Raw genomic sequence first — 15,832 nt, 5'->3', positions numbered from 1 at the left:
AGATCATGTTGCCTCAAGAGTTAAAACCATTGGCACCTAACCTCAAATATGCATTCCTTGGTCCAAATTCTATTTTTCCAGTGATAATTAATGCAAATTTAACTGAGCTAGAAACACAAAAATTAATCAATGAGCTAAGGTTGCAAAGAAAAGTGATCAAGTACACCATTGATGATATTAAAGGAATCAGTCCTTCCATTTGTATGCATAGAATTCTACTTAAAGAAGGGTAAAAAAATTCAATCAAACACCAAAGGAGATTAAACCCAAACTTGAATGAAATGGTGAAGAAGGAGGTGCTTAAGCTTCTAGATGCTAGGATTATTTACCCTATCTCCGATAGTGAGTTGGTGAGCTCAGTGCATGTGGTTCCAAAAAAAGGAGGAATGACTATAATCAGAAATGAAAGCAACAAACTGGTTATAACATGAATAGTCACAGGATGGCGGATGTGCATTGATTACAGGAAATTAAATAAAGAAATTAGGAAGGATCATTTTCCCCTACCATTTATTGATGAGATGGTCGAAAGATTGGCAAAATACTCATATTTCTACTACTTGAACAGATACAGGTTTCTTTCAGATTCAAATGATCACCCCCAAGATCAAGAGAAGACCATCTTCACATGTCCCTATAGGACCTTTGTTATCGTCGTATGCCATTTGGACTTTGTAACACCCCGACTACTTTCCAATGGTGCATGATGGTAATTTTTTCAGACCTAATAGAGAAAATCATAGAGGTATTTATGGATAATTTCTTAGTTTATGGAAATGACTTCGACACCTATATTCTAAATCTTTCTAGAGTTCTTCAAAGGTGAGAAGATGTGAATTTGGTATTAAATTGGGGAAAAAGTCAATTCATGGTTAAAGAAGGAATTACCTTGTGACACAAAATATCAGAACGTGGGATTTAGGTGGATCAATCCAAGGTAGAAGCGATAGAGAAATTACCCTCGCCAATTAATGTTAAAGGAGTATGGAGTTTCTTGGGTCATGCTAGATTCTATCGGTGCTTTATAAAGGATTTTTCAAAGATCTCCAAGCCATTAACTAATTTATTGATTAAAGATGTTGAATTCTATTTTGATGATGACTGCATAGAGGCCTTCAAGAAGATTAAAAATGCTCTTACCATAACCCCAGTAATTCAAGCCCTAGACTTGGAGCTCCCATTCGAAATCATGTACGACGCTAGTGACTTTATAGTAGGAGCTGTTTTGAGGCAAAGAAAGAATTAAATTTTACATGCAATTCACTATGCTAGAAAGACATTAGATGCAAACCATGTAAACTATTCTACTATAGAAAAAGAATTTTTAGGAGTAGTCTTTACATTCGATAAGTTCAGATTCTATTTAGTGGGCTCAAAAGTAATAGTGTATATTGATCATGCTATCATTTGATATTTGCTTAGCAAGAAAGATGCCAAACCACGGTTTATCAAATGGATTATGCTTCTTCAGGAATTTAATTTAGAGATTAGAGATAAGAAAGAGGCAGAAAATATAGTGGCAGATCATCTATCCTGAGTATGGCAAAATGGACAAAAGATTGCAGAGTTTGATTCACCCATTAATGACATTTTTCTTGATGAACACCTTCTAGCATTAGCTTGTGTAAAGGCTCCTTGGTATACAGACCTTGTTAATTATCTTGCGAGTAGAGTTCTATCCCCAAATCTTACCAGACAGAAAAGGAAAAGTTTCTTTCAGATGTCAAGCATTATGTTTGGGATGAACCATTGCTATACAAGAAATGCGAGAATGCAATCTATTGAAGGTGTGTGCCCGAGGAAGAAGTTAAGGACATTTTGTTCCATTACCATTCATCATCTTACAGAGGGCATTTAGGGATTTAAAAAATAGCCACAAATATTTTACAAACAAGATTCTTTTGGCCGAATGTATTTAAAGATACATGGAAATTTGTGTAATCTTGTGATCAATGCCAGAAGCCCGGGAGCATCACTAAGAGAAATGAGATGATACTAAACTACATTCTTGAAGTTGAGTTATTTGATGTTGGGGCATAGCTTTCATGAGACCTTTTCCTTCATTGTGTGGAAACAAGTTTATTTTAGTGGCAGTGGATTATGTGTCAAAATGGGTAGAAACCATAGCTTCTCCTACAAGTGACGCTAGGACAGTCATTAAATTGTTCAAGAAGGTGATCTTCACATGATTTGGTGTACCTAGGGCAATTATTAGTGATAGAGGTTCTGATTTCATAGAAAAACAGCTTGAATACTTACTTAAGAAATATGGGGAGAGTCACAAAGTGGCAACACCGTACCATCTACAAATTAATGGGCAAGTTGAGATTTCTAATTGGGAAATTAATGAAATATTAGAGAAGATAGTGTATATCTCACTTAAAGACTGGTCATTAAAGTTAGATGATGCTTTATAGGCATACTGTGCATCTTACAAAACTCCAATTGGTATGACCCCATTCCGTCTAGTTTAAGGAAAACCTTGCCATCTCCCAGTGGAATTGGAACATAAATCCTATTGGAAATAAAACAGCTTAACATGGATCCCAAGGCAGTAGGAGAAAAAAGGAAGCTCCAATTAAATGAACTTGATGAATTAAGGATGGATGCTTACGAGCATGCCAAATACTACAAAGAAAGAATAAAGAAATGACATGATCAACATATACTATGTAGGGAATTCAAGGAAGCAGGCCCAATACTATTATTCAATTCAAGGTTAAAACTTTTTCTCGGGAAGCTGAAATAATAATGGGCAGGTCCGTTTAAAGTTAAAAAGGTTTATCCATTTGGAGCGGTCGACATTTAGAATGAAGAGCTCAGTGTAATTAAAGTAAATGGATAGTGCTTAAAAATATATCTCCATGGTATGCAGGTTGAAGAAAGCCAAAAGATATATTTCTTAGAGCCGTGCCCTCCAGAATGAGCTCATATCGGCTGAGCTAAAGACCTAAAACAAGCGGTTCTTCGGAGGCAACCCAAGGGTTCTTTTAGTTAGTTTAGTTTTCATTTTTCTTTTCTCTTAGTTAGTGTATCTAAGTGTTTCTTAATTTTGTTTGCAGGTTGTGAGTCACCTCCATGAGCTGTCCATGATCATCCCATGGGCGTGGAGGCATTGGCTAAGTAAAAGAGGGGAAAATTTATCCTTTGTACATTATATAGAGCTGGTTGTGTGAATTCACATGGTCGTGTGACACAATCATAGTAGAAGAGGAAGGTGGCCATGTGACATCACACGATCATGTGAACCTAGCCGAGAGGAAAATGAACAAGGTTGTGTGACCTCATATGGTCGTGTGAGGTTGGCAGAGAAGGAGTCGACACAACCCATGTCAATTGACACGACCGTGTGGATTTAGCCGAGAAGAGGAAGGCATGGGCCTTGTCACTCGACACGGCCGTGTGAAGGCTACCTCAACAAGCCATGTCTATAAGACACAAACATGCTAAGGCTGTGTTCACCACCCCCTTGCAAAGAGCTGTTGGTGCAGGAAGCATTAGATGATCAAACCTCTGTTTTGATAGTGACAAAGAATTCAAAAGATAAGATGTGTTATTGTCTAATAAGTGTGATGGAGCTTGCAAGAAAGTCCTAGTGGATTTTAGGCAAGTAGAAAACCCTAGGGGGAGGTAACCCTAGGTCCTAGGGGGAGGAAACCCTAGGTTATGGAAAATCCTAGGGGGAGATAACCCTAGGTCCTAGGGGGTGAGGGGTGGTAATCCTATGTTATGGAAAATTCTAGTAGGAGGTAACCCTTGGTCCTAGGGGGTGACAACCCTATGCGAAAAGTCTTGGCGGGTCGAGCGCTTTGGGCAAAATCCTAGAGTCGAAGACTCTAGGTGAATATCCTGGTGGTGGCGAACCAGGTGGAAGTCTAGATGAGTCGTGGAGCTGACGTCCAGTATGAAGACATGAACTCTCAGGTGCTGAGCAAAAGTCTAGTAGGTCCGAAGGACAGATTTGGCAATAGGTTACTTCTCTTGAGAGGAGTAGATGAGGATGCGTTCCCCAGTTAGGGAACAGTAGGCGTCGGTTCTACCTAAGGTTTCTGGATGAAATCTGAAGTCAAAACTGGACAGTCTAAAAGCTATCAAGTTATTTATTTACATATTAATTACTATTTGTCTAACTCTATTTTGCAGGAAACTAACAAGTTTTGTAGGGTTGGACTTAGCTTTGATCGGTCGATCGAACCCTAGTATAGAAGGATCATATTTCCAAAGATTAGACTAGGTTCGATCAAGGGATCGGTCGATTGAATCGATGACAGAAAAACACTCAGTCGAGCCAGGTTGATCATATTAGATGAGGTGAAGATCATCAACTGATCGGTCGATCGAACGGTAGGATCAGTCGACCGAACGAAGGCTCATCCAAAGAGACTGCATCTGGATGGAAGGCCGAGTGGATTCAGCAAGTATGGTTGACCTATTGTTGACCTCCGCAAGTGTACGGAAATGTCGCAAGTATTATAAAAGATTATCGTATCCACAGGGATTGAAATAAGCACTAGAAATGTTTCAATATGAGTTAGCTAAACAACTAATCAATTGGTTTCCAAAAGCTAAATGTAACTAATGAAAAGTAAACATAGAAATGAAAGATCAACAAACAAGATTATGGGCTATGATAAAGGAATGTTCTAGGAGTTTTGGTTTCTTTGTAAACTCCTCAATGTAAATGATCTACCAAATCCTATTTCTCAATTATCCAACATTTATAGAAGGTTGCCGGTTCTCTCTTGCAATAGACAACCGACCTAGGACTGAGATCTATACCTAAATGTGATCAATTAGATATGAACTTATGTTGTCCTTACACGGGCATGTTCCTGTCACGAAGATCTCTCAGATAATCAACACAAAGATAATACTTCTCAACCCATAAGATATAAAGATTAATCCCTAAATCTATCCTACCCTCTTGAATTATCCTATTTTTCCCTAAATCTTATCCCTTAAACGTCCTTACACGGGCTTGCACCTTTCGCGTGCTTCCCTCGGAAAATCGAGTGGGAGATAATCTCTACAAGATCCATAGGGCATTCAAACAATCAATCAAGAATGTGAATTAGGTCCACATCACAACATTTCATTCAAGATTGAATTGAGACAAACAAGACAATATCATAGAAACAAGGAAATGGAAAATCCACAAGAGTCTACCTCAATTCATCATACAAATACTCTCTCCATCCTAAAACAAAGAGATCTACTCCATGAATCGAAGAGAGAAATCTGAAAATACAAAGATTACTTGCATTTCTTTTATCCCCAATCCAAGAAGAGGAGAGAAAGAAAACTTATCTAAGATGAAACTTGGTCTTCGGATCCAATCCACGCTCCCGGAGTCGAATCCATTGAAGATCTTCCTTTAGATCGCCTAGAAATCCTCCCAAGATTGGAAGGAAAGACCCAAATCTCGATTTCTCCCAAAGGGGAGAAGATCCCCTTTCAAATCAAGAAGAAGAGCTTATATAGAGGTGAGTTTTGGGCGCCACACGGCCTCGTGGCACGGCTGTGTGATGTTCACACGACCTGCTCCACTCTCTTCTCTACCGACCTCACACGGCCGTGTGAGGTACATGGCCGTGTTTTGCCTCTATCAACGCTACCTTTGCACGGCCGTGTAGATCCACACGGCCTGCACTGCCTTCACCTCTGGAAACCTGGCACGACCGTGTGGTGCACACGGCCAAAACTCTCCTTCTCTCTGGAGACCTCACACGGTCGTGTAGCGCACACGGCCGAGGCTTCTCCTGTCTATGGAAAACTGACATGGCCGTGTGGTGTACACGACCCAGGCTTCCTTAGGCTTCAAAACTTGACACAGCCATGTGAGGTTCACACGGCCATGCCATCTTCCTTCTATGGTGCAACTACACGGCCTCTCATCCTTACACGACCTGAGCAACCCCTTATGGCAGGGTCGTGAAGGGTTCAAGTGTCATGGCTTCCTCCATCGCTTTGCTTGTAGATTTGGCCTCAAACATGCATCTTTCACTAGATTCGACTCCTGTGTACAAAAAATGCAGAAAAGCAGATCTCCGAACAAAAAGAGTAAATATGCTAAAAAGGAAAGCTGAAAGTACGAAAATGCATAGATCAAGCATGCTCAAAGTATGTGAATGTGCGTCAAAACATGCTAATAAGTGTATACAATCTACGCACATCACACCCCCAGACTTAAACCTTTGCTTGTCCTCAAGCAAAATGCTGCAATCTAAATTCATATGTTCTACAATGCTCTCGTATCTCTAATGCATTCTCCTAACTCTATCAAAAAATTTTATTAGTAAGCATGATCATGAAAACAAGTTAAGTTTGGCTCAAACATAAGTATCCTGTGCATAGTGTAAATAAAACAACTTAAAACTCTTCAAGTTTCAATCTATGTCCTAGTCAAGTCATCTTCAAGTTTAAATTCCTAATGTATCCGGTGGTAGACAAGTAACCAGTGATAGACACTTACTTGCCACACACTTGGTTCGTATTTCTCAATCAACCCAAGGTCTCAAAGGCATGCTCAATCTCAAGAGAAGCTAAGCAGTCATTTCCCCAGTAACCCAACTCGGTCTCAAAGGGGTGACTTTCTAGATTCCACTCACGACAACTATTTTTTATATCCCTTATTCATTTTTTCCATTGCTTTTTTTTCACATTTTTTTTTTCATAAGCATTTGGATTGTGCAAATATTATTTCACAAGTGTACTTTTAGCATAAATGTTGGGATATTTTGATTTTTCCAAATGAGCTTGCATGAGTTAAGCCTCATCCAGTAACCAAAATGAAGTTTGAAAAATCACCATGGAAACCAAGTACTAAACAAACAAGATGAATCATGACTATTTCAATGATATCAACCATTCAAGCATCAAGTCAAAGTGTAGTAAAAATAAGATCCTTAAGGTCAAGTCAAGACTAAAACTTATCTCCAAATGATACTTAGCTTATATCATGCTACTCAAGATAGAGAAAATAGGTACACTAGGCGTATTACTAGCATCATTTACAACATCATGAATCTAGATAATGAACGTGCTAACATTTTATCTCGAAGACAAGAAAGCATATAAGTGAAGTTTTGATGTTCTCAAGATGTATGCCACAAGATTTCAAAAGATAGTCAAATGGATATCAAAACAAGCACTCAAGCAAGACAATCAAAATAGAATGCAAAACAAAAACTAAACATGTAGAAAACAAGAAAACAAGCAAAAACTAAAAACTAGAACGCAAAAAGAAATTAGGTTTGACACCCCCCCAGACTCAAACTTTTCATCGCCCCGATGAAATCAATATGGTGGAGGTGGAGGTGGAGGGGGACGAGGAAAAGAGTGCCTACGACGTGGCTGGCCAATGGGAAAACTAGGGAAACCTGGAGTTTCGCTCAGGATTATATGATACTCAAACAAAGCATCTACTTGTTGACTAGTGACACTCATGCTTTGCATAAAATCCTTCATTCTAGCTTGATCTGTATCATAATCCTGAACAAATCAACCACTTGACCTTGAAAATTCCTCGTGAACTGAAAATGCTCTTGTACTTCTCTAAACTGATTATCTGATAAAGAGAAGCGACCTTCCAACATTCTTCGTTGGGCATCATGCTTCTCATGAAGCGATTCTAGAGAAGTACGAAAATCAGAAAAGTCAAATCTGGAAGAACCCTTAGCATAAGCAAAAGAATGCCTAATAGGATCCGGATGTCCGGATGGCTTTGGGTATCCAGATGTTGAGGGCTCAATGTGTGGCTCTGTGTCTTCGGATATGGAAGGGACATTCTCGGGATCTACATCAGTGATTACCCAATTAGCTGGGTTACGAATGGAAGTTTGTTCGGGACAAGGAAGAGGTAAAGGAAAATCATTCCTCCTAGGAAATGCAAAACCGTTCTCTTCCCGAATAATCATTTTCATGGAAAGATATGCATCCATATCGATCATATCATTGCCATGAACAACCTCCAACCCATCCAAATCAAGTTCCAAGTTAACTGCTACTTGAGTAATCAACCCACCAAGAACTATTGATCCCGAGGACACCCTCACATTTCTCACTAAGGTTTGTAAGAAATGAAAACCGGAATCAAAATCAACCTTATATAGCATAGCCCATAGAGAATAAAGTTCTACTTTTTTGACGACTCCATCACTTTCACCCCTACCAAAAATAATTTTGCTCATGATTCTATGTAGATATCTAAAACAGGGTTTTGCATGAGAGAAGCCTTGGCTCTAGAGGGCTCATAAGGGTGATCTAATCCGGTAATTGAATTCTAAAAATGATTTCAATTAAACCTAGAATCAAACCTTCGAGAGCTACCGGAAGACAATCCAAAACAAGTGTTAAAGTCATTAAATGTCCATTGAAATTCTTGATTCATTAATCTAAAAGTTATCTTGCCAACATAATCATCCTCATTGGTAAAATGGACATCTAACGAACTCAGAAACTCCAAAACAAGGCGAGGATAAGTTGGTAGATGTGAGTACAACATATGTAACGCCCGCCCTTCCAGGTAGCACTAAGACCACCCCAGAAGGACGGACGTCACTAAAACATAGACATCAATTATACTAATGCATATGGATTCATGGCAGCGGAAGACATATATAATTAATTGTTTTTTTTTCATATCATAACATATACCATATGCATCTAGTTCTCTTAACATGGCATGTGAAGTCAAACGTACCAACATAACATGAGTAGGATATCATACTAGCTGAACATTATCATCAGCATAGGTCCAACATTGTTCACATGCATAACTTAGATAATTCAAAAACTTAAATAGATCTATCCACCAGCACTTCCACACACATCCTCATTGACTTTCCTGCTCTGCTCCCCTTAAACAATCCATTCCTTGCCTTTATCTGCAGTACAAGGAAAACGTGTAGCTATAAGCCAAAGGCTTAGTGAGATCCTTGCCTACCCATAAATCCGAAAAACACATAACATAACATAACATGTAGAAACCATAGCATAGCATAACATAGCATGGAGAATCATAACATAGAACATATCTTATCATGTAAAAACCATAACATCTCATAACATAACATGAGGGAAAACAAAACATAATATATCATATCACATAAGGAGCATAACATATCAGAGTATAGCATGTGAGTGTATATCATGATTCATATCACATTCTGTAAGCACATATCATGAAGCCTATCATATCATGTTAACATGTATCATAACTCATACCTGTTCATAAGGGTGCATAAACATAATTTCATAAATATGTGCATGTAGATGCAATATGTATATTTTTAAAACATGTATCATGGAATACCCATATGCATCATGCTTCTTTCAAAACATATAGTATACATACTTGAATATCATATCATCATCATGAGAAGGGCCCCGGCTTGTACCATATGTAAACATAAATGCGCGCAATCCCTAGGACAGGGTAGCTAGCCCCGAACCTACTAGGGATCTAGGTCCGTTCATAGTCCGTTGACCTAGGGGCGTACTGAGGAGCCTATCCCTTAACGAGGTCCGTTCATAGTCCGTCGACCCCGGGGCGCTTATGGAGCCCACCCTTGGTACAAGCCATACAAAGTAAAATATCATGCATATCATATCTCATCATATCATACATGTCATAATTCTTGTCATATCATGAAGAGAGCTCTTGATCCCCAACTTAAGGGAAGCATCTCTTTACCATAGAATGAAGAGTGCTCTTGATCCCAACTTAAGGGAAGCAACTCTTTTTCATAACATGAAGAGTGCTCTTGGTCCCAACTTAAGGGAAGCAACTCTTTTTCATAACATGAAGAATGCTCTTGGTCCCAACTTAAGGGAAGCAACTCTTTAGGCTTTTCTTCTTACATAAGCCATTCACACATGCATTATATAACATGTTCTTATCATAACATAAAGCATAACATGTTATTTTCTTATCATCAAACTTGGCATATCATATCATGAGTCTAGCATATCATATCATGACCATAGCCTATCATGTCATAAGTCTATCATATCATATCATAAACATGGCACATCTTATCCTAAGACATAGAAATGCAACATATCGTAAAGCATATTTTCATCACATCATAAAGCATGAAAGCTTAATCTACATATATATCAAAGGCTACATATCATGAAAATGCATAAGCATGTTTCGTTAGGTTTAAACTCTTTCCTAACCCAATTAATCCATCTTGGCCGAACCATATCAGTAGGTTTCAACCTCATTTCATTCCATATGAAGCATAGAACTTATCCACATAACATGTAAACTTGATCTAAGCACATACAAGGCATTATACTTCATGAATAAGCATGTTTGAGTTCAAAACTCTAACCTTAACCCATTTATCTCAATTTGGCCGAAACATATCAGTAGGGTTCTTATATCATTTGGTTCCATATGAAGCATAGAACTTATCCACATAACATGTAAACTTGATCTAAGCGCATACAAGGCATTATACTTCATGAATAAGCATGTTTGAGTTCAAAACTCTAACCCTAACCCATTTATTTCAATTTGGCCGAAACATATCAGTAGGGTTCTTATATCATTTGGTTCCATATGAAGCATAGAACTTATCCACATAACATGTAAACTTGATCTAAGCACATACAATGCATTATACTTCATGAATAAGCATGTTTGAGTTCAAAACTCTAACCCTAACCCATTTATTTCAATTTGGCCGAAACATATCAGTAGGGTTTCATATCATTTTATTTCATAAGAAGCATAAGACTTAAACATGTAACATGCACATTTAGTCTAAGTACCTATAGAGCATTGTACAAGTACCTACAAGGCACTATACTTCATGAATAAGCCTATTTGAGTTCAAAACTCTAACCCTAACCCATTTATTTTCATTTGGCCGAAACATATCAGTAGGGTTTCATGTCTTTTTATTCCATAAGAAGCATAAGACTTAAACATGTAACATGCACATTTAATCTAAGTACCTATAGAGCATTGTACAAGTACCTACAAGGCACTATACTTCATGAATAAGCCTATTTGAGTTCAAAACTCTAACCCTAACCAATTTATTTTCATTTGTCCGAAACATATCAGTAGGGTTTCATATCATTTTATTCCATAAGGAGCATAAAACTTAAACATATAACAAGCCCATTTAATCTAAGTGTATACAAGGTATTGTACTTCATGATCAAAGCATATTTGAGTTCAAAACTTTAACCTTAACCCATTTATTTAAATTTGGACAAACATATCAGTAGGGTTTCATATCATTTTATTCCATAAGAAGCATAAAAACCTTGGTTATAAACATGTAAAAATTCATACATCACAAAGAGGTACAACTAGTATGGTTTCTATCTAAAATTCTTGACCTAAGGCCTTATAATCAATTTTGGCTGAACCATATAGATAGGTATCTTTTTTTTTTTTCACAACATGAAGAATGAAGACTTAATTAACAACATGTGAAATTCATATATCATAGAGTAGAAAAATTAAGCATGTGATCAAAGAAAACTTGTTCTAGGTCCTCTCTTCCATCCTTGGCCGAAACATGCAATAAGGCTCTAAATTTCTCTTTTTCTTTTTCTATAACATGAAGCATCTCTTATCACTTGTTAACCCTAAGTGACTACCTATTCTTTATCTTGACCACATTCTTGCAAGAAAATTTTTAGAGTTTCGAAAAACATTTTAAACCGAAGCTACTTGTACTGCAGTGAGGGGATACTAACATCCTTGCGCTTGTTTTCCTTAGAGATTTAACCTTTTTTGTGGATCCTTCCTAGAGAGGGGAAGCTTCCTTACTCCTTGGTCTCGGCAAGAAGAGGAAATGGTGAAGAAGAGGTCACGGTGGAGGAGGAGGGAGTAGGAAGGTGAATGAGGAAAAATGCCAACTCATTTTAATTTCCTCCTTTTATTCATCATGAGAGGAGGAAGGAAAAATATATTTTTCTTCCTCCTTTCTTTTACTCTCTTCATAATTAAGAGAAAATTCTAGATACATCCCTTCTTGGTGAGTAAGAAAAGAATATTCTAGAGCATCTCTTCATTAGAGAGGAAGAAGACAACTCTCACTTCTCCTTCTAAGAGAAGAGCCTTTTCTTCTTACATTTAATTATGGTTTCCCTCTCTTTTCTAACAATAATTTCTCTTGGTCTAGTGGTTATCTTATTCAGGCATCTAATTAAAGATCTAGAGTTCAAGTCCTAGACCTTATATATTTTTATTTCTATTTTATTTGTTTAAGTGTTCGGCTAGGAGCAAAATTTAACTAAAGCATATATATATATTTTTCTTTATTCATGATAAAATATTCTAGAATTTTGCTAAGGACCCTATGGGTGTTACAACATATCACTCCAATCTAAGAACCCTATCATCCAATCTACATCATCCCTAATTCCCATCATATCAAAAATAGTTGGGTCCATATACATAGTACACACAATCTTTCTATTGACAAGAATTGCAAATCTAGTTATATGATCATCATTTCTAAACACAATATTGAATTCATTGTTATTACCTTCATCGCGTAATGTCCTCTTCCCCTTGCCTTTGACCGGTTGTTTCCCTTTATCCTTGCTTGGCTCCTTCCCTTTGTCTCCACTTGAACCACCACCTCCCTTGCATAGTTTCTTCAAAAGATTAGACATAATGTCTAGTTTAAGTAGGGGTGGGTACTATTTATGCTTAGAGGAATTAGATCTTGAGGAAATAGGTCTCAAAGAACAAGATCTTAGGTTAAGGAGATGGAAAACTTAGATCTAGGAGAAGAGAAGGATCTAGATCTGGTTGAAATTTGTGGAGAAGGGAAGGTTTTAGAACTAGATCTGAGAAAACTTGGAAGAGAGGTTGGAGAAAAGGGGAGTTTTGGAGAGGAGGGGGTGCAAAGATGAAGAGGGTGTGTGTGGGACACGGCTTGGATCTGGCCGTGTATAGTAGACACGGCCTGGCAAAATTTCCCCACACGGGCCATGTAGATCTACACGGCCCCTTCCCTCTCGTTCTCGGGTTAATTCACACGGCCGTGCCAATTGGCACGACCATATCCTTCTTCCTCTCGGCCTTCCTTGCACGACCATGTCTGGAACACGGCCTAAACAACCTTCTTCTATGGAATCAGTACACGGCCGTGTCGAATGACACGACCAGTGTATGCTTCTTCAATGGTTACTTCGCACGCCAGTGTGGTAGACATGGCCAAGAAACTCTCCTCTTCTAGATTCTTCACACGGCCGTGTCTGGGACACGACCATACACCTTTCTTTCCCTGGAAACTCCACACAACCGTGCCATGTAGACACGACCCAAGCATCTCCCTTTTCTGCGCCGTAAGCCTGGCCGTGTGCAGCACACGACCATGCTTTGTTTTGCTCCAATTGACACTTCTCCTCCTTTCTAGCTCCTCCCACACTCCCATGCCCATGAATAAGTCATGGTCAGCTCATGAAAGTGAAATTTCAACCTGAAAACAAAACAAAAACCAAGTAAAACACTACTAATAAAAATTTGAAACATAGAACATGACTTAACTAAAAAGAAACCCTTGGGTTGCCTCCCAAGAAGCGCTTGTTTAAGGTCTTTAGCTCAACCAATCTAATTACTCCCCTCTTTTCCTTGCCCTTGGAGGGTATACATATTTGTCATTTTTGTTGGGAGGTCTCCTCCCAACATCTTCCACCACATAGTTTTCTTCATTTGGTGGTCTCCCATGAGGATGGAAATTCCATTCCTCCAATTTGTAAATGCTTGTCCTGCTACAAGCACTCAAGAGAGAAGAGACATGGTTAGAGGCTTTAGATAAATCATATTCCAACCATTCCTTACAGATTACCAAAGAAAGCTTATGATTTTTAACATCTATAATAGCTCCTGCTATAGCAAGGAATGATCTTCCCAATATGATAGGGATTTTTGGGTCCTCCTCCATGTCTAGCACAGCGAAATCGGTGGGAATTATATTCCCACCTACTTATACCGGTACATCTTCCACAATACCCATAGGGTACCTGCAGGAGTGATCAACAACTTGTAGTGCCATGGTAGTAAGTTTAAAGTTTTTGAGACCTAACTTATTACAAATAGAATAAGGAATGAGGCTAACACTTGCCCCCAAATCACAAAAAGCTTTTTTAATAAATTTAGTTCCTATATTGCAAGGAATATAAAAGCTTCCAGGGTCCTTCAACTTTGGGGAAGTGTTCTTTCCCAAAAGAGTGTTGCATTCCTCTGTAAGTGCAATGGTCTCAATATCTCCTTTCCTCCTCTTATTTGACATGATGTCCTTCAAGAATTTGGCAAACTTGGGCATCTGAAGGATTGCATCAATGAGTGGTACTTCAACACATATTTCTTTCACCTTCTCCAAGAATTTGCCAAACTCTTCATCTTTCTTTAACATAATCAATCTTTGAGGAAAAGTGACTGCTATACTTTGATGGTTGAGTGGAAGAGTCTCTTCAACCTTAGTGATACTCTCCTCATTAACTTGAATCTGATTTGGTGCTAGAGGAGAGAGCTCTTCTTCATTGTGCATCCCATTTGGAGCAGTCACTTGGGGATCTCCCAAGGTCCGTCCGCTCCTAAGCTCAATTCTATTACAGTGCTCCATGGAATTAATATCAGGCTTTCCAGGTAATTGTCCTGGAGCTCTAGAAGATGAGGAAGCTAGTTGGGCAATCTGACTTTCCAAAATCTTTTGATGTCTATCAGAATTATCCATTCTCTAAGTAAGCTTCAAAATGTCTTGTTTCATTTCGTTCTGAGCTTGTTTCATTTCATTCTGACTGGACATAATTTCTTCAAACATCTTTCAATTTTGGACATAGGAAAGCCTTGAGATGATTGTTGCTGAAAATTTTGTTGCCCAGATTGAAAATTAGGCCTTGCCCCCATGGATGGTCCTTGATCTTGGTTATTTACATAAGAGAAATTAGGATGACTCTTCCATCCAGGGTTGTAGGTATTTGAGTAGGGGTTGTTCTTCCTCTGATTGAAACCCATGATTGCATCACATTGCTCTAATTGATTGATTTGTGTAGTTATAGCCCCCAATGGACATGAGTCACTTAGATGTTCAGAACTTCCACATACTTCACAAGAAGCAACAATGACATTGGCTGTACTCGAACTAGCTCCCATATTCTCAAATTTTTTTCTAAGAGCATCCAGTTTTGCAGCCAACAAAGTCACTGCATCAACATCAAATTTTCCTGATGCTTTTGTTGTTGGGTTCATACAAGAATAGCCTCCACTTCTTTCATTAGCCCATTGATGGTGGTTTTGTGCTACGCTCTCGATTATCTCCTCGGCTTCATCTAAACTCTTGTTCATAAGTGCCCCTCCAGTAGCTGAATCAAGGGAGACTTTTGTGTGATAGTTGATGCCGTTATAAAACGTGTGTAACACTAACCATCTTTCCAAACCATGGTGTGGGCATTGTCTGAGCATGCTATTGTATCTATCCCATGCTTCAAATAAAGATTCTGAGTCCGCTTGTTTGAAGCTTGCAATAAGATTCCTCATATGAGCTGTTTTACTAGGGGGATAGAATTTGTCAAGAAATTGTTGCTCGCATTGCTCCCATGTGATGATGCTATTTGGAGCCAAAGAATTCAACCATTGCTTGGCTCTATCTCTCAAATAAAACCCAAACAATAGTAGATGCACTGCCTCTGAAGGAACACCATTCATTTTCATTGTACCGCATATTTCATAGAAGACCTCCAAGTGTTGATTTGGGTATTCATGCGGTTCTCCACCAAATTGATTTTGCTGCACCATAGATATGATTGCAGGTTTAATCTCAAAATTATTTGCCTCAACTGAAGGTCTTGA

At 38.5% G+C, this 15,832-nt stretch overlaps 1 pseudogene; it reads left to right on the top strand.

The window, feature by feature from the left end:
• The first annotated feature begins 15,416 nt into the window (after window positions 1-15,416).
• LOC121994775 lies at window positions 15,417-15,488 on the top strand (annotated as a pseudogene).
• The last annotated feature ends 344 nt before the right edge of the window (window positions 15,489-15,832 follow it).

This window comes from Zingiber officinale, chromosome 1B, assembly GCF_018446385.1.
Source record: "Zingiber officinale cultivar Zhangliang chromosome 1B, Zo_v1.1, whole genome shotgun sequence".
Classification (NCBI taxonomy): domain Eukaryota; kingdom Viridiplantae; phylum Streptophyta; class Magnoliopsida; order Zingiberales; family Zingiberaceae; genus Zingiber; species Zingiber officinale.
Note: the sequence above shows the minus strand (reverse complement) of the source record. Positions and strands in the feature narration are given on the sequence as shown.